The sequence below is a fragment of the Mauremys reevesii genome, linkage group 3 (genome assembly GCF_016161935.1).
Source record: "Mauremys reevesii isolate NIE-2019 linkage group 3, ASM1616193v1, whole genome shotgun sequence".
Classification (NCBI taxonomy): Eukaryota; Metazoa; Chordata; order Testudines; family Geoemydidae; genus Mauremys; species Mauremys reevesii.
Window position 1 is genome coordinate 188,722,023 of NC_052625.1, and position 24,745 is coordinate 188,746,767.

The 24,745-nt window shown below is 41.5% G+C and overlaps 1 protein-coding gene and 1 long non-coding RNA gene across 15 annotated transcripts in view; one reads left to right on the forward strand and one right to left on the reverse strand.

Moving 5' to 3' along the window:
* TDRD15 (tudor domain containing 15) overlaps positions 1-24,745 on the forward strand; it is a 60,321-nt gene that overhangs the window by 17,576 nt on the left and 18,000 nt on the right. For 5 of the 14 annotated variants that reach the window (XM_039532186.1, XM_039532176.1, XM_039532177.1 and 2 more), the window contains exon 1: positions 22,168-22,392. The exons of 1 other annotated variant lie outside the window; for it this stretch is intronic. The gene's annotated coding sequence lies outside the window, so the exon portion shown is untranslated. 8 more of the 14 variants (XM_039532180.1, XM_039532182.1, XM_039532188.1 and 5 more) reach the window with 8 other exon arrangements.
* LOC120401933 lies at positions 18,704-22,035 on the reverse strand. The gene is made up of 2 exons (XR_005596851.1): positions 21,898-22,035; positions 18,704-20,927 (listed from the first exon to the last, which is right to left on the reverse strand). It is a non-coding gene; the product is annotated as an uncharacterized LOC120401933 (long non-coding RNA).

Below are 24,745 nucleotides of genomic sequence, written 5' to 3' on the forward strand. Positions count from 1 at the left end.
ATATGATTTGTTGGTGGTGGTAAGTATAAAGCTAAAGTTCAGTATTGGTATTCAGGGTTCTATATGATCAGCTCAGCACAGTTTAGGAGCATGGTTCAATTCCTATCTTTCCCTACAGAATCCTAAGCCATAGCAAACTCTACTGATGGGTAATGATGATATGTAAATCAGTGATTCTTTGACTTCATTTGTTCCCCTGGCTAGCAGACATCAACTCTCTCTTTCTGATCCATTTGGAGATACCATGAAGAAGCGTGAACAGTACAATATTGTAAATAAAATTTTAAAGGAAATGTTGCTTTTGACAGGGAGGCAGAAAAGCCAGTATACTGAGTATTATTAAATTCAGAGTTAGCACAGCATTCCCAGATCTTTTTGGCTGTTGTTTCAGAAGTCTGCTTCTTCTCTTCAGGTCCTGTGTTGCATTTCTCTGTGTTGCACATGGGCCACTGTCTAAATCTACGACCCTGGACAACGCTCCTGCTCTGGTGCCAAAAGTACTGGTATAACAAACTGTCACACAGAAACCTAAAATGACCTGAGAAATCAAGCACACAAAATTCAGGAAATGCAGTTAATGTTGACTCAACTCTGTACCTTTGTGCATGTGCTGTTAAATATGGATATTTATGACCATGAATAGATAAAATAATATTTTCCTTTATGGCATTATATTCCATTTGTCAAAAAATTCAGGGGCCAGTTATGCCACCCTTAGGCCCTATGTGTATAATACAGTACAAACTGGAATTTCTGGTAGAGTCTCACACACAGTGCACGTGCTGCACGCACCGTGCAGTATTACAGTCTAATAAAGATTGTGCATCTAACCTGATAACATGGAAGTTTAGGAGATAAGAAATAGAATGTGAAGTTTAATATAATACACTCCTTGGTGTTTCGTTCCTACAGCATAAAATTAGGACAACCGCCCTAAATTTTTCTATAGGTGTATTTTGTCCACTCTCTTCCTGTTCCAAGTACTAGCTATTACGTATTATTTCTTGTTTTACTGTGCTGGGGCACTTTCCAGCACATACGACTGGCCTTTTTAAGCTTTTCTGGGCAATCTGAGTCCCTGATTATAGAAAGTGCCGACATTCAGTAATTGTGTTTAAGCACATGCTTAATTTTAAGTACACACTTATTTCCCACTGAAGTCAGTGGCACTTAAGTACATGCTTAAGAGCTTTTCCTGAATCAAGGCCAAAGGTCTCAGTTCTGCACACACTTATGCACATGCTTAAACTTAAGCACATGGGTAAGTGTTTGTCTGATTGGGCCCTAGATTTCACACATTTTGCAATGATGGGGGAAAGTGGGAAGGAGATGAGGAAGGAAAGACAGTGGTCTCCCAAGTGGATGGTTTGTAATTACAAAGATACTGGTCCAGTATTCATTTCTAGCCAGTAGCTGAACAATTCCTACCCTGTTTCTACAACACTATGAGTAGAATAAGTAGCAGATCTCAAATTAAATTAAATCTTTGTTTTTGTAATAGGCAGGGATATGATGGAACATTTTCTCCAATTACTGATTAGTTCAGAGTTTCTTGTCCAAGGCTCATCATTTTGGTCCAGTGATTAGGGCAGTGACTTGGGAGACTCAAGTTCAGTTCCTGCTCTGCCACAGACTACAAGTGTGACCATGGGCAAGTCACTTAGTGTCTCAATTTCCCCTTTGTAAATTGGGGATAGTAGCATTTCTCTACCTCATGGGGGTTGTGAGGATAAATATATTAAAGACTGTGAAGCAAATTGAGATTTATTGATGAAAAGCACTAGATGTGTTATATTATCATTATTACTTACTATATATACTGCATTAAGAGTCTCCATATCCTTCTTTTCTCTAAGCTGCAAAGCCTTAAGATCATTGGACTATCATAACCAAACACTCCAGACTTTTTATCTATTTTAGTATCTCTCTTCTTCTGTGTGACCACCTCACTCCCCAGTATCAGACAGCTCCATTGGCTCCCATATACTTGAACATCCAATTCAGAATGATTCTCCATAAATCTTGTCTTTCTCTACTTCCTTCCCTATTTCCACCACTCGCCTCCTTTCTACTACAGTGTATGTACACTCATCATTATTGTGTGAGCCTCTTCTCCTCTGCATTTCCTGCCTCTTGGTCAAGACTCCTATGATTGCTCAGGCCAGAGAAACACTGGGGTGCTCTTCACCATGCGGTACAGAGTATTGCTTAATGCTCTGTATGTAGGCCCACGCAGGGAAGATCATGAGACAAGCAGGGAAGTTGCTGGAGTATGATCAATACTCAGTACACTGCTTCTGCTTCCACCTTATCAAATCAGTCTCACTAAGCCTGAATTCTACATGATGGCACATAGTGCCAAAGACAGATGCCATGGTAATTCATACGCAATTTCACATGCAGAATCATGAAATTCTGAGTTGGGAGTGGGGCTTGGGGGTCAAGCTTTAATGTGAACTCAATTAGTCAGTTTTTGTTTAGTGATTGATAAAGCAGACAGCTTAATCAATAAGCCTGTATCATTATTTATATGAAAAAATCAAAGCTTTTTAGCTATGTATCATAGAATATTAGGGTTGGAAGAGACCTCAGGAGGTCATCTAGTCCATGTAAGAAGATTCACTAATACTTTGCAGTTTTAGCTAATATATTATTTAAATAGAGTAACAATGTGTAACACTGAAATTGGATAAATCATTCATGCTGGATTTCATAGAATGTTATTACATATTAGATAGAATATTTAAATAACTCCATTTTAGTCCAACTATTAAAATATTTAATTAATTAAAAGCAGATGGTACAAACTTCATATACTTCTATGCAAAAATATAGGGCCTGATTTTCATCCCACACCGGTTTGACACTGGTGAACTCCATTAACTTCAGTGAAGTTATTCCATGTTTACATAAGATCAAAATCAGGACATGGTACTTCTGCAGGGCTCATTGTAGCTTTGCACAAGCCTTACTCCAACCTGAGGACTGTTGGTTTTTCTTTTTTGTTTGCTTTGGGTTTTTTTTTTGGTTTTGGACATGCTAGTTATATTGCAAAACAAAAGGATTGTGTTGGCTCTTCAACTGAGGAGGATGTAGGTTAATCATTGTTTTTCAGAAAAGCATATTTTAATCTCAGAACATTTCTAGAAACTGGGATTCTATTATTATTATTTGCCTTGAAATGAAAAACAAATTTAAGTGAAAAGACAGTACAAAATGTTACAATTAGGGTCTGGCCCAGCATTCATTGCTTATCTTAAACTCTTGCAGACTTCAGCAGAGTTCTGACTGTGTACGAAATGTGGGATTGAGCCCACAGTTAATAGACCTGAGGAAAATGTAAACACAAAATCAAAACTATAAATTCATTGGACAACAAATTTAGAGGCATCTTATTAAAATCATTGATAGAGAGAAAAGTGATTACTTGTAAATGCTTTGAGGGCACATTAGGGAATGTTAAACTATATTGTATGCAGTCTTAGGTTTATATTGCACAAACTTTATCACTCACTCAAAACTCTTTCTCTTCTTTCAGTGTATCAAGGGTCTGAAATAAAAATCACTTATAAGTACTACTATGGGATTCACTCCACTCTTCCCATAATTTGCTATTTTTATTTAAGTTTATTTCCATTACTTAAATGGAAGTTAGTTATCTGATTCTGCGGTATTTTTGCATGCAGCACTCTGAAAGCTTTCATATTCTACATATGGAAGAATACATTATCAGACCTTTAATAAAGTTGTTTTGGGGGTGAAATCCTGATCTCAGTGGAGTAAATGGGTGTTTTGATATTGACTTCAATGGGGCCAGGATTTCTCCCCTGGTGCCCAATACATCCATCCCCTCTCAGAATCTCTTCCACTCTCATACAGAGGGCTTGTCTTCATTTTCAAGTTAACTCAAGTTGTAACTTGAGTCTTGCCCCTGCCTTGAGTCACATCCACACACATAACCCCTTAATTCCAGTGTGGTGATGTTTTTACTTGAGTTGGCTGGCCCGAGAAGGGACATAGACTTAAACTTGCATGAAAAACTCATCACCTGGTAGTGTGGAAGAAGGCTAGAATCCCTTGATTCCTTGCCATAAGCCCAGGAAGGACAAACAAGTGCTCCCACAATTCACTGGGAAAGAATTAATATAGTAGTCCAGATTACTGCACCTCAAGAACAATGGGAAGTCCAGACATCCCCAGAAGTCTTCGTGCCATACACAAATGAGTACAGCACATGGGACACAGCAGCTTAAGTATTTCACAGTATGCCAGGGGCAGCTTCAGCTGGGGTCCATGGGTGCAACTGCATCCACAGATATCAAGCCAACTCAGGTCAACCTGAAGTCACACTGCATCTGGCACAGGGATCACAATGCCCCTCACTCAGATTTGGCCTGGCCACCATGGTGGAGGGGAAGCCATGGCAAATTTGAGTGAGTGGCATTGTGACCCCATGCACCAGTTGCAGCACCACTCAGGTTTGGCACCCACTGTTGATAGTGCAAGGAGTGACTTGCCCATCCTGTGCTGGCCCAGATCACACCATCGTCACTGCTGGCATCATTGTACTGGGACTGAGGTGACTTGCCAGGATGAGAGCCCCAAGGTAGGCAAAGGGTTGGGGGTCAGGGATACCACCGCATCCATTGGCAGTGGAGATGGAGCTCAAGGAGAGGCAGGAGCAGCTCCCCCAGTTCATTCAAAGCAGAGTTCCCTCTTTCACAGGCCTGAGCTCTCTCTGGACCCCCTATAATCTCCCTGGCCCCCATCCCCATTCCCACTGAATCAGGAGACTACCTCTGATCCTGCAGTGTGGCTGCTCTCACTTGAGCTAGGCTAACTTGGGAGGAGTAAATTGAGTGTTGATAACCTGAATTAAGTTTTCAGTGAAGACCTTCCCAGAACCATCTCAGATACACCAGCATCTAATAACACTCAGAAAAAAATAATAGATTCATTTGAGTTGGAAGGTCCTCTAGTGATTCATCTAGCTTTTCCCCTGCATCGTGGTATGACTAGTTTGATTATTCCTGACCCAGCTGATAGATTTGTGTCTCTCATCTAGCATTAAATGACTCCACTCATGGGATTCCAGTCCCTCCCTCTGCAGCTTGTTCCATTGTCTAAACATTTGTAAAGCTACAAACCTCGCCTAAAATTTAAGTAGCCCAGATCAAGACAGAATAATCTAGATGCAAATACTGACAGGGCTGTTGGCTTCCAAGCTTTCAAGTACTTGCCTATTAAAAAGTTCCCAATTTTAAAGTAAGAACCAGATGCTAATTTCAGTCATACCAATGTAAATCTGAAGCAAACTCCTGATGCCAATGTTTGAATCTGCCCTTCAATTACTACCATGTTATTGTTTTGCATAACACCATGTAGCCATCAATATAATTAAAACTTAATTTAGTTTCTTTTTTTAAGGTTAGAGTTTAGTCATTTATGTCAATGTTACAGGTATATTTAGGTCCTCCCATACCATATCACACCATATCATAGCTATTTTAATATGAATTTGTCCAGGTTATTATATGGTCCTTCCATATAATATCACTATAGTATCTGAGCACCTCCCAGTAACAGGCGTTAATTTATTTATATTCACAGCACCCCTGTGAGATAGGAAAGTTGAAAGTTGGGGGATTGAGCATAGAGAGACTTAATTACTTGTCCACGATAGGATAGAAAGTCTGTGGCAGAGTCAGGAATTGAACTCAGGTGTCTTAAATCTGAGGCCATTGCCTCAACCACAACACTATCTTTATTGAAATTAATGATGCTGATTTTTCATACACAGATTTTGACTTCAGTGAAGTTACTTCTGATTTACACCTGTGTAACCGCGAAGAGATTCAGGGCCAAATGGGTAAAATTCTGACCTTGTATAGCTGGTACAATTCTATACAGCTGTGCTTGCTTACACCAGCGCTAATTTTGGCCCAACAGGATTATCTTCCTTAACGATGCAATTCTTGTCTTCACAAAAATGTACTGAACACAGTTCTGGGCACTGCTGCTCTTCTGAATTACTCTGTCCCCCTATAGATTATGTATATCCAAACCATATGAAAAGAAACCCTGGCAGTTCATAAAACCTCGGTGTGTCTCAGCCTCCTTTCCATGTCATCTTCTGTAATAAGTCATATACATTTACTAATAGTTTGTATTTATTTTTCTAATCCAAGAAAAACATATTCATAAAGAAATCAAGGAGAAAGGCCTAGCAGTTTACCCTTTATAGGCCAGATTTTCAAAGGTATTAGTTGCCTAAAGATGTAGTTAGCTGCCAAGTGGGATTCAAAAAGCACCTAGATAACGAACTCCTATTGAAATCAATTGGAGTTAGGCACCTAGGTTCTTCTGAAACGCCCACTAGGGGTGGAATGCTCAAAAGGAGTTAGGAACCTAACTTCCATTAGCATCAGTACAACTTGGGAGCCTAAATACAAGTTAAGAGCCTTACTCCTGTGGAACATTCCACCCTAGGTGCCTAAATCCCTTTAAAAATCTGGCTCTTGGTGCTATGGATATTGTTGTATTGATCTGACTGAAAAATGGTATCGGGAAATTTGAAAAATGTCCTGTATCTTTTTCCCTATTTTTTCCTCATACAAATTCAAAATGTTGATGAAGAGTATAATCAAAAAAATCAAAATTGATTAATTTAATCTCTATTTATTCCTACAATATATTGGAATGAATCAACAATTCTAGTCAACATGTATTGAAACCCTTTTCTACCCTGAGAATAACTGCTTTTGTGCACCTGAATAAAACTGATGTATCACTTTGTAAAGCATATACAGAATCAACAATGTAAGTTATGGATGAATCACCTGGGGACAAAACACAGCCCAGAGGTGTGGATATTCTACTTGATTAATAAGGTTCCTGGTTTAAAATCAATCAGAGCATGAAATAGCTACAAAGTGGCTGTATCTTCAACCTTAGAGAATATTTTTACATGACTAACCAGTTCATGTTCTTTGCTCTGTAACAACCAGTGATCTCATTGCCACGCAGCAAACAGATTTATGATATTGTGCAAAGGTTAAAGCCAACAGAGATTTGTTTGGTGCAAAGTCCAGGTATCTGGGATCTTAGTAATAAAAGCAGGATATTTCTTGTTGCTTCTGTATAATCCACGGGGGTTCAGATAAAACAACTTCTTTATAACTTCTCTGATAAGGGCTGGGAAAAACAGGAGGTACAGGCAGACACTGGTTTCAGTCTCAGCTCGGTTCATTACTGACACCAGTTTTAACCCACACATTCACAATACTGATAAACAGTGGTAGAGTCAGCTCAATTACTAAGCCATTTGTGTATCTCATAATTTTATACATGGAAGGTGTCTCACAGCTGGAAGAATCCACACAGATTCTTATCAGAAGTCATTTCTGGCTGAACCAACTAATATATTGTGTTTGAATCTACAGCTTCTCACTTCTCCATCTGTCTCAGACCTATATGGTGAATAGAACATCCAGGAAATACCAAGAGAATATGATTTGGAGATCATAATGAGAATAAAGTCTCCCTGGGGTTTCCACTTCTCACCGCTGCTGTTCTCATCTATGAGGAATCATGCACCTTTACTCTTGTTGCAATCTGTGTCATGAGAATGTGGTATCAGAAACGTAATGTCTAGAGTCTTTTCATTGTTACAGTAATGACTGGGGGCCAAAAGGGCCATCCATCTTATTCTGCATCGGATAATTAAGCTGTGAAAAGCAGAGAATTACGAAGCAGCAGAACCCAGACCTGTAATTTACATAGTATGCTAGAAAATAAATTCATTATTACACATTTTACAAGACTGCAAATGCAGGGAAACTGACTTACACTCACTGTCAAGAGAGAGACTGGGAAACAGTACCAACTATTTATTCAGATATCATTAATATTATAGCCACTTAATGGACTCACAGTTGTCACTGCGATGCACACCATTGCCTCTGAGAACTTTACATAGTAAGCCAATGGAATTCAAATTCTCCTATTCTATAACCACAAGTCCCTATTATTTGAGCCAACAAATAATTTCAGTTAGTGGTATATGGCCTATGACACACAGTTGAGCAGTTGCAGTTCCAGATAGTAGAGGTCAGTGGTTCACATATACACACAATTCATAAAAGGCCGATTCTGGTTTGGCCTAATTGGATATAAGATTGCCCCTTCCCACAAGCCATCCTAACTCAATCTCACATAGACTCTGCATCTCCACTGTAGGTCTGAGGTAAGAAAGCAGCCAAATTTTTCTCCCCCCACACCAGTGGGCAGGAGGTGGACAGAGAGGGGTGGAAAGTCTGCTGAAGCACCAGGTAATATTCTGCTACTGGGAAGGGCCAGAAGCAGATTCCTTGCCTCCTGTTTTAGGCACAATCCTTCCACAGCTGCTCTGGGGTGGTAGAGCTATGCACCACTTCTTATATGAGGCTGGTTGTTAAAGGACAATCTAGCCCAAAAGTATTATGGTCTCAATCAGGCTGCACTGCAAAATAGCTTAGATTGGCTATTTCATTAAAAAGCAACAAGCTATAATGTTGTTAGTGATACTATAGTTATGGTTAAGACGGTATTTTCAGTGTAAACTCCTATTTCTCCTGAAATATAAAATTCCCCAGAAATGGCCGATGCTTGTTCTCCATTAACAAAATTTCTTGATAAGTTCAATTACATTCCGGGTACTTTAAAAGTATTGGAGGTAGACAACAGAATGAAAATAAGCTTTTTGTGGGGAGGTTTATTTAACCATGTAAAATATTTTTCTGAAGCTTTATCTTTTGTGCTTGGGTAGCTCTCACACAAATTAGTGCTATAACTTGATTTTGGTATGGATTTAGGCCAAATTTTTCAAATGTGGATACTCAAAGTTAAGTCCTAACTCTGTATTTATTACATATTTTGAGGGCTTAACTGGGCACCTACCTCAACCTTTTGATATGGCATCAGGCAAGCTCTCTGTCAGAGTGTCGGCCTAGGGCTAACATGTTCCTGACAGTTACTTGATAAACAAGGCTTACCTACCCTCCATGCCTGACTTCTGGAGCTGACCAGGTGTGTACCAAACCTAAACTATTTTATTTTGTGTTGCATCTCTTTACCACTTCTTTCATCTGTATTTTTTCTAATATCAAGGCATCAACATTTATATCAATGGGACTGCTTGTGTGAGTAAGGAATACTCATGTGAGTAAAAGAGACACAATCAGGGCTTTAATTTGGAAGTTTTTTGGTATATGGTCTGTGTCTTTATGTTCATTTAATGATTTGCACACTTGTGGCACTAAAGATGATAATAATTAATATAAATTATTAGCAGATGGGGGCCTGGAATAGCTCTCCTGGGAGGTGGAGGACAAAAAGCAAATAAGCCACATGGATATGGAACAACATGTAAATCTGTGTGTCAGTAAAACAAGAATTCAAAACAGGGAGAACTCAAAAACTAAGCAAGATAGCATGGCATTGAGATTAATTGCAACACAGCAATCATACCTGGTATTTTACAAAAGAAACTGGTTCTAGTCCCAGCTCTGCCTTTGACTTGACCTATCTGTGCCTACGTATAGTAACTAAGCACTATTATTGCTCATGGAGCAAGGTATTAATTGACATAAGGGTGGCAGAATTCAACCTAGACCTACTTACCCTGGTTACAGAATGTGTTTGTCTAAATAAAGTGGCAGCCTCCCCAGTTTTATTGAGCTGTTGCACATATCATTGTATATTAATTTATTTTGCTCTATTACGTAATAAAGTCTACAGTTTTATCTTGAGTGAACTCTTTGAGATTGGCATACCTGGCCATATTAAACCTGAGGAAGATTTCATGGGAGAACATTTGCATACACTAGCATCATCACCCTCTAACCTACATTCTCTGGACTTGTTTGTGAAGCTTGTGAATCCCTTAAATTTCTTTTCTTGAAATTATCATTTCACCCTTGCCTCCCAAGTTGCTATGTTGTTTGCTAAGCCAATTTCCCCAAGTCATTATTTTAGCTATCAGGCATTAAATTGCTTTTGAAATTTGGCCTCAGTCCATCTGAACAAACAAACTTAACTTAATTGGCATGCATTATATTGCATCATCTCCTGCGGGGGTTAAAAAAAACCCGAACCCCCCCCCCCCCCGGTAAATATTCTTATTTCTTTCAAATGGTTACAGAAAAATCTAAATCTTTATGTGTTGATGTTTTCCTTAAATAGTTTTAGTTAGAGATGACAGAATGTCAACTGTCTTCCTAATTTTGGGCCTGGGGAAATGAATAAGATTTAAATTTAATTATCTGTATTCAAACCTGACCCTATGGTTTTGGGTTGGATACAGAACCAAAAGGGACAGTATTTTTATTCTGATGGTGCTGAAATAACACAGGAAGGGGCTGACCTCGTAAGAACCTGTGCCATTCAAGAAGGAAGAAGTTTATCTCAAGTTTCACTATTCATAAAGATTGAACTCTTCTGCGATGAGATGATTAAGATAAGTGTTGGGACCATTCAGTTTGATCCAGCCTCTATCCCTGATTCAGAATTCAACCTGGACCCCAAACCTTCTAATTATAACCAGCATCCAATTATAATAGAAGTTTTCAGCATGAGTAAGCATGTCTGACTGGCATGGAATTAAGGGAACACATTTGTACTAAATGGTTTCCACCACAGAGTTTTTGGAAGCATATGTAGGATTAGCATGATTCTATCATATATTCATGTGGCACGGAATGACTCAGTTTGATGTGCAGGGGTGAGAGTGAGAGTGAAGCATGACAAGAATATTTCAACTACAAGTAATAAGTTCCTGGAGACCCTGGTGCTATCATAGTGGAAGTGGAGTGCTATGGTAATATCACAGTATCTTTGCTAGTGGATGGAACATTTAGGTTGAATTGTTTATAGCGATGCTGCAAAAGAGACTTTCCACATTACATTTTGTATTTAGAATTTAACTAGAAAACTTGCAAAAATTTCTGGTCAGAGTGAATAATAGAAATACTACTTTGTCCTTAAATTAGCCCAATTCCTGAAGTCTTTTTTTTTTAAATCCTCAGTCTTAATACAAGCAAATCTCTCATTCATATCAGTATGAGTTTTGTCTGAATAAATTTCAACCAGCTCTAGCTCTCAGTGTTAGTGATGAAATGGTCCTTTGTGGCAGTTACTTTGTGGTAAATAAAGGCAGCTTGTCTCTTAAGTGCTGCAACATTCAGGTTAACTTATATTGCCTAAATTTCTTGAATTATTAAAGAGATAAAATATAGCTTATGGCTAGAAATGGTTAATGCATATATTTAGAAAAGTATTGTATATTGTGTAATTCTGCAAAAAAAATAAATAGCATTTATTCAGAGCAAACATGTTAGGGCTCAGTTCAGTAGATAATACCTAACTCCAGTGCACACTGACCTATTCAGTTGAAAGATCAGCCTGACACAGGGCATATGAAAGAAAAATCACTAACATGCCCCACAATGACTGGTTTGGCTGAATTTTGCCCCCCTGTTTGCAGTCTTCTACATGAGCTAGGATGCAAAATTTCTGCACCAGCCTGTCTGATGAACTGCCAATTTTTTTCATTTTGGGGAAAGGAACTAGTTTTGCTTCCAATGTGATTTGAAGTTGAGATATGCCCTTTGGAGAGATAGAGGAGATTATGTACTTTCTGCCTTTAGTTACCTTTCCTCCCTTACATCAGGCATGGCAGAGCTAACCCCCGTTGAAACATCTGGGAAAGTTGCCGAGTATTCTTTTTACATGGGAGAATTAAATCCAGGTCCTTGGGATCTGTTCTCTGTGATTGCCTGAGCCCCAGGGAGTAGTTGCTTTAGTCAGAGAATAGTTGCAGAGAAGAATTGCCTTCCCTCTGTTCAACTCCTCACATTACATGGGCTGAGTTGCCATATGAAATCCTGGCTCCACTGAAGTTAATGGGAACACACCCGTTAACTTCAGTGGGGGAGGACTTCACCCCTTCTATTTAAAATGAGGTAACAGACAGGACAAATTTTGGTGAATCCTGCCCACTTTTAGCCTTAGTATACTCCTACATTTACTTAGTATTTTATCAAGTGGGGTAATTAGCAAGCACTATTAAGTATACATTTTTTTAATTATAAAACAGTTCATCCACAAGTTATTGGGTTTGGTGCAGGAATAACTGTGTGAAATTCTATGACCTGCATAATGCAGAAGGTTAGGCTAGAGCCAAAATGGCCCCTTCTTGCCTTAATATCCTCTAAGAATTTAACAGCTTGCTTTACTGTCTCCAACCTTAACTGGAAAAATAGCGCACTAAAGGAGAAAGGTGCCTCTTTCCCTTTATCTAAATCACATTTATTCACATTGTAGCCTACATTGACTGGTTTGGGGCCTCAGCATAATCCGAGTGAAGTAAATGGGAGACGTTATCTTTGGGGAGTGAGGTATGGAGGAAGGAGTCATGATTATGGAGCTCATATATGAATGATCATTCCCTGTCCCCATCAAAAGCTTATTTAATTATTTATTAAATATCTGTATTGTGTACAATTTCTTAAAGGAAGCTGTTTGGACGTTTTAAAGTTTTGTTTGATTGCAATTGTCCTCAAAGGGAGAAAAGTTATAAAAGTTACTTAGGCCAGATCCTAATGAAAAGGTAGTCATGAGAACATCCAAACATAATTACAGTATATGGTGCTGTTCTTTAACAGAAAAACCATTTGCAAACCTAGTTCTGACTAGAAGGATCTTGTCTGCTTGCCAGGATAAGCCGGAGGGGTGATGATCTTCAGGGCTACTGGGAGTCCCTTGTTAAAATGTTGCCACCAAACTAAAGAGTGAGGAGGGACAATTTCTCTGTTTCACCCCATTTCTGGACAAAGTTAAACCTCTGCTGTGGATTACCTTATATCTGGAACTCAGAGAAATATTTCTGAAGTACAAGGTTTTTGCTTTAGGAATTGATCAGATTGCACCAAATTGCAGGGTTTATTTTATTAAAGTTCCAGGGAGGACACTTTCCCTTCTTAAATTGTTTGTTTGTTTATATTATCATAGTGTCTAAGCATTCTTTTATTTTACCCATACACTGAGTATACTTTTCAGGAACAAAGCATAAGCATTTGAAGTAAAAAGTCTTATAATTTTTATTAGTCATGTGACATTGCCTCCCTCCTTGCTTATGAAATAAGCATTATTATTTGAGTAAAAAGCAAACAAATAGATTTTCCTGTATCATATCCCACCTATTTTCGAGCACAACTGTTAGCCAGGATTTATCATGGAGTAAATAGAAGATATGTACGAAGCTCATTCTTAAAATATAGGCAGCATGCCTGGCCCTATGGCTTCTTGAATATTCACAAGGGCCCACATCCATTGATTTCAATGGATGTTTTAGGAGCCTAACTACCCTTTAGGATCTGGCTTATGTCTGGATGCAAAGTTCTCTCTCAACATATTTCTAGCAACAAATTCTGTTTTATTCTGCTTTTAATATTAAAAACAACCCTATTTTGAGAGTTTTGGGATGAAAGGATTAATACAACTTAACTCTGACAGTACTAGTGGCTATGTAAAGTAACAAAAACAGATAAATTATGAAAATATCCAAAAGATTTAGGTTACATATAAGCCAAATCAAATATATAATTCTACAGTTTGCTAGGACCCACCAAATTTCTATGTGCTATTCACAAAATCTGCAGTTATGTGGAAAGAGACTTACTGATCTCATAAAAGAAAATCATTCTCAGTATAATTGATATTATCCATATTTAGTCAAACAGTTACTTATCTAGAACTAGAATACACAGATGTAGATGGAATTGGGGGAGACACTTTCAAGTCAAGTACATTTTTTTACATTACAATTTTCAGTGTTTATAACATTTTTCTCACTGTTGCAGTCATCCCCCAATTCTGCTCCTTCTCAGATGGAGTTATCAAAGCAGGTTTCCCTTCCCCTAAAAGTAGAGTCTTATTTGTAAAGTTCTTTATTTGTAAGTTTTGGTCTGCATTGTCATTTTGTACAAAAAATGGATTTTCTCCAAAATGTAAAGATGAGGATTACATGTGGAAACCAGATCAATTAGTAGAAAGTTATTTTATTTCTTAACAGAACATCTGCAACATTATACACCTCAGCGTTATAGTTTATTAATGTTATTGTATTTTCCCTGCAAAAGATGAAGGAGAGGAATGAAAGTTCCCGATAGAACAGTGCAGATGAGTTTTATAAGAGAAGCTTCTCTTACTGACATAATCATCGACTCTGGTTTGTTTGTTGTAGATATGCAAAGCTAGCAGGTCAAATTATTACCAAACAGTATACTGATTATCCTAAATGCCAGTCTCAGCAGAGTTGGAAAGATGTCAAGGTGAGATTGTGCATTACATAAAACATAAATGTGTTACCTGGTTAATGTGTGTTTCCCACAGTGAGTTAATCTAGGGACTAAAGAATTAATCATCTCAAGAAACTAAAGTGAAGAGCTGTGCAGAGCAGCTTGAGGATTGCTCTTAAGAAATGTGTTGGCTTTCAAGATGGTTAGATCTCTCAATCTTTGGAATCTATTTTCAGCATATAAAATGAGGCATTTTGTTAAGAATATCCAATGGTGCCTTGTGATTCTTCAATAGAGAACCTTACCTGTTGCTAAATAGACTGATAAACAGAGAAAAAAATATGATTACGAGAATGTATATGGCTCCCAGCACCATAGTACATGGGGCTTTGTCTATAATGAGTTTTTAGCCACTTGTGTAGTTGTAGCTGTTTGAAACAAAGATAACTTGTACTATGTAAAATTCATGTTGCCTCAATGTAAACTGTGTATGCACTAGGGTTTTGCCCTGATTTAGTTACACTGGTGGCTAAAAACCTAGCATATACAAGACCAGAGTGTAGTTTATATGACTTAGATTGCAAGCAGTAGTAAAGTATATGGAGCAAAAATCTGCCCAGAAATACCACAACTTTGCAAGACAGAGATGGGGAAACTTAGACAATAGACTGTATCTGGGAAATGAACATAGCAAGAAGTCTGGACAAGGAGGTGTGATTTACATAATTTCCTGAATGTAGCCAAGGGCTGGGTCGAATGGGAATGATTCCAAATGAGAAGGCTTGCTGCTGAGTACGCTCTGTCTCTTGGTAGCTTTCTCCTCATCCGTGGAATCTTATAGGCCCAATCCTGCAACCAAATCTGCATGGGTGAACTAACTTCAAAGGGGCTCAGGCACAGGGGTCCAGCTGCACAGATTTGATTGCTTTAATCACGGCCTTAATGTGAAAATTACTAATCTATTATTGTTACTCCAGCAGAAGTGAAATGCAAAAAGTAATCCATAACACAGATGAAAAGCCAGTCAGATTTTGAAAATCTTTCCATTTTTATTTTCCACACACTATATTAGTAACAAATGTATTTTTCAAAATATATGGGCTGAAATCCTGGCTCCATTGAAGACAATGGGAGTTTTGCCATTGACTTCAATAAGGCCAGAATTTCATCCATGAAATTGTCCCTTTAATATATCTGATGACAACACCACGTATTTTAATTCCAACATGGATCAGCACCCTGCAGGCAATTAAAACTGTTATAATATATCATGCTTTTCCTGAAGTACCATAGCATATTGTCTGCCCTATTATAGGATGATAGTGTAGACATAATTTTAGATTTATGTGTATAAAAAACTATCCAAGGTGTACCAGAGAGCAATTAAAGAGAATCACTAGTTTTAAAGAGAACATTTTAAAACTTATTTCAAGACTAATGGACAACTGATGAGTGCAATTCTACCTCAGATACCTTGATGGACCTCCCATTGATGGTACCTATCTGAAATCAGAATAGGGTCATAAACCTTTAAAAAACTGGAGCTAAATGCCACATATATCTGAAGAATTATAGAGCAAATGCATTAGCTCAGCTGACAGTACGAAAAGCAAGTAGACATCGTATGACCATTGCCTTTGTTTGCATTGCAATTCATGTTTCACACACATGACCAATGACAAATGTCCAAAAAGCAGTTCTAGGTCATTTGTTCTGTTTGTAAACAGAGAAAAAGGTGAAATATTTAACAAGACAGACATAATGATTAACTCTGGAGCCCCACATTGCAAGGGTGGGGGTAGGGAAGAAACCCACACACAGGTCTGGATTGAACCAAGGCTTTTACGGCCTGATTTTCAAAGGGGCTGAGCACTGATTTCAGTGGGAGTTAAGGTTGTTCAGCCCCCTATCAGGTCATTAGGGACAGCAAACCCAAGCCTTGAAATGGAGAGTTAATCAAGCGAAGTCTTTTCCAGTTCCAATGTATTTTCTGTTATACTTATATTAAAATCACACCCAGAGGGCCCAGTAAAGATTGGGGGTCCCATAACATTAGGCACCGTGGATTGGATCTACAAAGGGATTAGTCATTGCAATATCTAACTTTTAGGTGCCTAGAAAAGCACTGGAACAACAATGAGAGCCCCAAAGTCTGAGTTAGGTGCCTAGGCTCCCTATATAATGAATGGGGAGAGCTAGGTGCCTAAGAATAGGATCTACAGAAGCCAGTACATTAGGTTAGGTCTGCCTAAACTAGCCAATGGGAGATGCTGATGAGAGGGGTGTGTCCTAAGTCCCACTTCCTCATGTAGTTCAGCGCCTAAGTCTGGGCTGCAGGGAGACACCTATCTCTGCTTGTGATCCACTGCCAGGAACCCCTCTTCTGGAATCAGATGGCTTAGGCACCGAAACCATTTCTTGTGAGAATGAGTGATGCAGGCACCTAGCTCCATGCAAAGTGCTCATGAGGATTGGGAGGAGAGAGAAACTTCCCTCATAAACTTTAGCTCAGTGGTCAGGACTCACCAGCAAGTAGAAGAGTCTGGTGCCATTCTCTCCGGAGTCGAATGAGAAGGAATTTGAACAAGGATCATCTCTGTCTCAAGACAATACCCTAGCAACTGGACTATGGGATATTCTGATGTGTCTTTTTCTCAGTCTCTCCAGTTGAAGCCATTCCACTTTAATTAAATAATTGAAACATTAAATATTAATTGGGCCAAAGAGAATATCACTAGATATTTCAGTGGCTAGGGCACTCTCCTGAGAGGTGGGAGATCTCTGTACAAATCTAAAGATATCTCATACCTCCTTCTCCCCTCCCCCCCGAGTTTAAGCATGCTCAGAGCACACCTACTGGATCAGGCCTTGCAAATAACATAGACTCTCCTACGCCTGTCATCCCCGGGTTCATGAATCGCACTGGGGCAAAGGTGGGATATAGGCACCCAGTTACCTACAGTGAAGCAGAGTGTGCATGCCCAGAGGTGGAACATAGGGACCTAGGGAATTTTTACAGTGGAAATTTAGGCACCAGGTGAGTTTAGGAGCATACAGTGTCAGGCAGAAGCTGAGCTGTGTTTTGTGGATTGCAGTGTTGCCTAAAACTGGGACTTAGAGTGTAGGCACTTAAGTCCCTTTGTTGATCTGGCCTCATACGAACATATACAAAGATAATTCCCAGTCCAAAGAGTTTATTTGGATAAGCTTGCCTGAAATTTCTCTTTGAATTTGCAAAAGTCATACAGGTGAACTCTTTGGAACAGGTTTAATAGAGTACAAATTAAGGCCTTGAATGTTCAAGCAAATCTGCTCAGGCAGGCCCCTCCCCCAAATTGGCACCAATGGGGCTCTGTGTGAACATAAAGGTTTTTCCACATAGACCAGTTTGCAGGTTTCAGGCCACACCTTGGTTAACTGATGTGGATCATAGAAATGAAAGATGCTAAAGACCTATTAGATCATCTAGTCTGTCTCCTCACCAGACAGTCTAGATGATTTAATAGGTCTTTTTTCCACCTCTTAGTTTATATGATTCCATGACTCACAATTCTGTTAGATCACCCACCATCAATGCATGCACTAAATTGCTCTACCATTCATCTGACATATCATTTAACCTTTAAAATGACAAAGTTACACTGCATGTGCACTCCCTGATTTTCCCTTTAAAAATCTTAGGTTTGTGTATACTTATAAGTTTTACCGGTGTAACTATTTGGGTTAGAGCTAAAAGAATGAGGCGTACTTGTGGCACCTTAGACTAACAAATTTATTTGGGCATAAGCTTTTTTAAACTAAAATAGTTTTAATAGTAAAAGTCCTACTGTGGATGGAGTTATATTGGTACAGAGTGACTTATACAGGTATAGTTATTCTCCTTCCCATAAGGGAATAGCTATACCAGTATAAAGCACCTTTATACCAGTATAACTGCACACACATTGAGGGAGGAGGTTGTACTGCTTTAACTAACAATATAGTTAAAGCGACACAACTTGTGTGTGTAAACAAGTCCTAAGGGTAAAACAGAATAATCTGAATAACAATCCCTCTTATTAGAATTCCTCCCAGTTACTTCACTGTGGCCAGAGACAAGCCACTTAACTCCTTTGTCTGTTACCCCATCTATAAAATGTGGATTATACTTTCTTACCTGCTTGGGGTGTTATGAGGAGTCATTAATTGCTTGTAAAGTGCTATATACATTTTAAGTAGTAGTAGAAGATATTGGCTTCTTCTGTCATGATTTCATAGCTGTGGCTTCCACTGACTGCTCTTTGATGTATAAACTGCTGAGTTTATAACTGTGTAATAGGTTACTGATGATATAAAGATAATTTGCAAAAATATAGTGACTACAAGAGTAATGTATTATATAATATATTTTCAAAGGGAACTGCATTCTGTACATAAATCAAGATGTTTGTGTTAATACAAATTATAGCAATTATCTGAAAACATTTCTAATAGAGCAAATGTGATCTTTAGAGTTCCCCCATACATATATGCACTTGTATTTCAGGACTGGACAGGCTGAATTAATTGCTTCATTGGTCAAACTGTTGAAGCAATACTGGTATATTGTCAAGTATTTCACTAAGGGCCACCTTTGGTTGTTTCTGCCACCTGGTGGCTGCTGCTCTGTTATCAGCACCATACAGTGATTGCTGTGGATTAGATTAGGCCTTTTCAAAGAAAGAGTGGGAAAAAGTACACTAGGACTAGCCCATAGGTGCTGGAGCTAGGGATGTCGGGGGTGCTGCAGCACCCCCTGGCTTGAAGTGATTTTCATTATATATAGCGTTTACAGTTTGATTCAATTGCTCTCAGCACCCCCACTATACAAATTGTTCCAGCACCTCTGCTCTGGCCTCAATTTTGGTGTGGTTGCTTTGTACTTTTTTCTCTTCCAAATCTCTGCCTATATAAAGATAGCAGAACTTCTACCAGAGTTTGTGATGTATGAAATCCTTTTGTGTAAAGGTTTAGCTGTAGTGCACAGCTGCACTAGAAAAGAAAATAGTCTCTTCACCCAACAGTTAGTTCCATATCTGTAGCTATGGTTAAATGGATTTTTTCCCATTCAAGGTTCTTGAATAAGAGATTATTTTTATTTCTCCCATTCCTTATACAACACCAGCATTTGTTCTCTTATCTATGGAAGATTATTACAAAGAATAACAAATCTAAGTCATTCACCTTGGGCTAGATTCACAAAGAAACTTATGTGTGGTGATGCTGAATATTGCCACGCCAAATTTTTAGGCCCTCAGAAAATCATGGGATTCACAAAGCCCGAGTTAAGTGCCTAGGCTCCCTATACAATGAATGGAAAGAGATAAGTGCCTCAGAATGGGATTCACAAAAGTCAGCACCCTAGGCAGCTCCTCACCTAAACCAGGCAGTGGGAGATGCCAACCTGCAGGATATGTGTGCTAAACCCCATCCCTTTTTAGGCATAGGTGACTAAGTCCAGTGTGCAAGGAGGCAGTTCCCTCTGAAAACCCTGTCTTGGCATTAAGTGCTTATGCTGTTTTAGCAGGAAGCCAGGAGGAGGCCTTCCCGTATAACTCTTAATCCAGTGGTTAGTGTAGGGTATTCAGCTGGGACGTGGAAGACCCCCAGTTGAAATTTGCCGTTCATGTGGGGAAACGTGACTTTAATAGGGATCCGCTACTGCTCAGGTGCAGGCCCTTACCACTGCCCTATGGCATATTATGATGTGAGACTCCCTCAGTCTCACCTGTTGAAGGTGTTCCACTGTTCTATGAGAGAGGCACCACCCCCAGTTGTTTTGGGCAAGCTCACATATAGGGGCCCAATCCAGTAGACAAGGTCTGAGCACTCTTACTGGCTCAGGGCCCATGGGTCAGTTAGGTGGAGGAATGCTTATCTTTTCCCAATGCATGAATCACTCCGAGGCTTAGGCATCCGGTCACCAGGTGTGTGGTTGAAATACACTTGCACAAGGAATTTTATTGCAGAAATGTAGGCAATGAGTTTGGCTGCCTGCTGGGTTAGGTGGCAACTGAGCTGAGTGTGTGTGTGAGTGTGTGTGTGTGGGTGGGGTGTTGTGAATCTCACAAGGGACTGATTCTGGATTTAGGCACCTAAAATGGCAGGTGCCTAAGTCCTTTTTGTGAATCTAGCCCAGATGTTTTAGTTTTATTTGGAAATGCTATTATTCATTTGCATCAGACCTTGGTACATATTTTACAGCTTCTGTGGCCATTCACTCATATAGACATTTAAAAATACTTCAGCCCTTTTAAGCTGCTTAAAAAAGCAACCACAGACCCCATCAGGGATGCTGCTGCAGTAGCTTCTTGGAAAGTGGCATGACTTCACACACCTAAATAATTGACATCTCCATGGCAATCCAAAGGCATAGACCTATTTCCAGGTTGGTACAACACTTAGAAGTAAATGAGGGCTAGAATTTGGTGTCCAGCCAAGAGTTAGTGAGCTTCTCTATCCTGAAAGATTAAATGTAAACATCTTCTTCCTGGACATTAATGCACCATGTACTACTAACAAGGCTGCACAGGAGACATGTTCAAAGTGTTCAGATATGATGGATTGTCTTTCCTGCAAAAACAGGAAAAATATAGAAAGGGAGCAAGTTTATTAATGGTCATATAATGAGGCAAATTTAATAACTGTCATACTATGAAGTAATGCCAGAAACATACATTCCCATCCTTTTAGACAGCTCAATGATAGGCATTTAGAAATATCTATTTTAAGGAACTAATCTATTGCTACAAAATATTTGAACTTTGTTATCATGGATGTTTTAACTACGATAACCTAAAGGAGTTTTAAAGAGAGTTTTAAAGAGAACTAACTCCAGGTTGGCATGATCTTTCCTCTGATTTGAACAAAATATATAGTATCAAGACCAAATAGTCCCATCTCTCCCCTAAGCTTGTATTAGTAATGCTTTCCAAATAGGAATATTTCCATTTATTGCACGGAAAGCTTTAATGTCTCCCAAGGTTGCCAGGGCTAGCTCTTCTTATCCACGGTCCACCAAGCTCCCTGAGTAGCAGTGACAGACAAAACTCTGGCAAAGCTGAGGGCCACATGCTTGGAGACTATGATCGATTAATTCATCCCAACAACAGTTCTTAGCATTTCAAGGACTTTGTGGTCTAACTTGCTATTTATTCCCTTGGTGTGGCCACCTCATTAGATGCTGCGTGTGCTTATGTTTTGCTCATTACTGGGAGGAGGAAGAGGCTGCTAATGTGAACCCAAAGGGGCAGCGGGGCGCTGGGTGGGCGCAGCGGCCCACACCCAGGATGGGCTTGTAGAGGCAGCGAGGAACATTTTTCAGGTGGGTTTTCAGAGGTGCTGGATATTGGCCTGACCCCACTCTGGAGAAGGCCTGGTGAAGCAAGCATGGGGTTCTGGGGGAGCCCAGCCAGCCAGCCAGGCCCAGCCCCATGCTGAAGACCCCTGTGGGTGAACGGGGGAGACTCAGGGGGTCCATAGCCCAGCAACACCCAACCCCCACACAACTAGAGGAACCTTCAACCGCCCCTTCCCGCCTCACCCCCAGCTCTGCCTCAGCCTCCCAACGCGGGCGTCAGCGCGGCCCGCGGCGCATGCGCCCGACAGAGCGGCGTTCGCCACAGGCAGTTGCGCCGCCATTTTGCCGGCTGTGGGTGGCGCCCGCAGACCGATCTCTCCCTGCGGCCGCGGCGCCTCGAGCAGGCGTCAGTGCCCGTCCGACCCCGGGTAAGGGAGCAGCCGCCCAGGCACCCTTCGTGCGGCCAGCGCCTCCCGGTGCCAGCGGAACCCCGTGGCCCGTAAGCTCCGGCCCCTCTGAGGCACGTCCCCCCGGCCAAGCCCAGGGCTCCGCGGGCAGAACCGCTGTGGCGCCTCGCGCTGCAGCGTCCCCCGAAAGCCCCGTTAACTGTCCGGCGCGCGTGCTGCCTGTTCCCCCCTTCCGTGCAGCGCGGGCTGGGCTGGTCCGCAAGGACATTGACAGACACGGTCCTTTAGACGTGCTGAAGGAAGAGTTTTCTCCGACCGTCTCAAACGGCAGGTTGGTGTCTGTACGCCTGGCTTTGGGCCGGACACGGGCAGGCCACTGGGGCTCTGGCTGAGAGGCTAGTGGCCGTGCATGGTGCTGTCATTACAAGGCACGCACGGGAAGCCAGGTCTGGAGACGGTTAAAAACAAGGGTTTTTCCCCCAAGAATTTTCTGCTTTTGGGTCAGACTCTTCTTAACAACCAGGCGCTGTTTGTTGCCTCTAACTGAAGTTCTGTTTGTTCCTGTCATCAGAGTAGAGCTGTGTGTAGAGCAGGGGTCGGCAGCCTTTCAGAAGTGATGTGTGCCCAGTCTTCATTTATTCACTCTCATTTAAGGTTTCCCATGCCAGTCATACATTTTAACGTTTTTAGAAGGTCTCTTTCTATACGTCTATAATATATAACTAAACGATTGTATATAAAGTAAACGAGGTTTTCAGAATGTTTAAGAAGCTCATTTAAAATGAAATTAAAATGCTGATCTTACGCCGCCAGCCTGCTCAGCTCGCTGCCAGCCTGGGGTTCTGTTCACCTAGGCCGGCAGCGGGCGGAGCAGGGCCTGTGGCCAGGACCCCAGACCGGGGGTGGGGGGTTCAGGGCAGAAGGCTGGGGTGGGGGCAGTTCAGGGATCAGGGCAGAGGGCTGGGGTGTGTGGGGGTGTCGGGCTGACGGCTGGGTGTGGGGGGGTCAAGTGTCAGGGCAGAAGGCTGGGTGTGTGGGGAGGTTCAGGGCAGAGGTATGGGGCTGTGGGGATGCAGGGCAGAAGGCTGGGTGTGTGTTGGGGTGGGGGGGTTCAGGGCAGAGGGCCTGGGGGTGTAGGGGGTGCAGGGCAGAAGGTTGAGTGTGTGGGTTCAAGGGTCAGGGCTGGGGGTATGGGGGCTGCATGGCAGAATGCTGAGTGTGAGGGGGTCAGGGCAGAGGGCTGGGGGGTATGGGGCTGCACGGCAGAAGGCTGAGTGTGGGGGGGTCAGGGCAGAGGGCTGGGTGTGTGTGTGTGGGGGGTGCAGGGCAGAATGCTGAGTGTGTGGGGGGGTCAGGGCAGAGGGCTGGGGTGCTCGGCCCATAGGGGTGCTCCCAGCCCCCTGTCCTGAGTAGCTCATGGCAGGGGGCTGGAAAGGATGTGCCCTGTTCCACCCCCTTCCCCAAGGCCCCATCCCTACCTCTCGCTGTCATCTCTAGGGAGTTGTGTGCACGCTGCTGCTCTTCCCCCTCCCCCTTGCTAGGGCCATCAACTGATTGGCTCAGGGACGGAGAGGGGGTGAGGCAGGAAAGCACGCTGGGGGAAGAAGCAGGGGACGGGGAAGCTTGGCTGCCGCAGAACCAAGTTTCTGTCTCCTGCCCCCGCAGGGGAGAGCGGTGGGCGGGGGGGCTGAGTGGGGCTGTGGGCCGGGACCGCGGCAGGCAGCTGCGTGCCGCTCAAAATCGGCTCGCGTGCCATGTTTGGCACGCGTGCCGTAGGTTGCCGACCCCTGGTCTAGAGCCAGAAAGTCTTATTTAGGCAACTCTTTAGTTTTTCAAACAGTCACAGAATGTTGCCAGTGATCTTGAATCAGGCCAACCGCTAAACAAGAAAGCTTTAAATGTGATGAGTAATTTTTTCTTTTCAGTAAATGTATAAATTACCCTGAAATTATTACTGTGGGGATGTCTACACTACCCGCCAGATCAGCAGGTAGTGATCAATCTATCGGGGATCGATTTATTGTGTCTAGTGTAGACGCGATAAAATCAATCCCTGATCACTCTGCCGTCGACTCCGGAACTTCACCGCAGCGAGAGGTGGAAGCGGAGTCAACAGGGGAGTGGCAGCGGACGACTCGCCACCGTCCTCATGGCCAGGTAAATTGACCTAAGATACACTGACTTCAGCTACGCTATTCACGTAGCTGAAGTTGCGTATCTTAGGTCGACCCCCCCGCAGTGTAGACCTAGCCTCAGTAACCAAAAGAAAGGGCTGTGATAGTTAATTTCCCGCACGTAATGAGAAAGAGAGAGAATTGCTGATATCTAGGGTCCTACTAAATTCACGGTCCATTTCAGTCAATTTCACGGTCACAGGATTTAAAAAATCATAAATTTCATGATTTCAGATATTTAAATCTGAAATTTCACAGTGTTGTAACTGTAGGGATCCCGACCCAAAAAGGAGTGTGTGGGCTTTTTTTTTTTTATTTGCAAAGTTGGTGTAGGGGAGTTGCAGTACTGCTACCCTTACTTCTGCGCTGCCTTCAGAGCTGGGTGGTTGGAGAGCAGCAGCTGCTGGGTGGCTGGAGAGCAGGTCTGAATGCGGAGTTGCCGCCAGCAACAGGGCAGACAAAAGAATGGAATAATATGGTATTCCTACCCTTACTTCTGTGCTGCTGCCT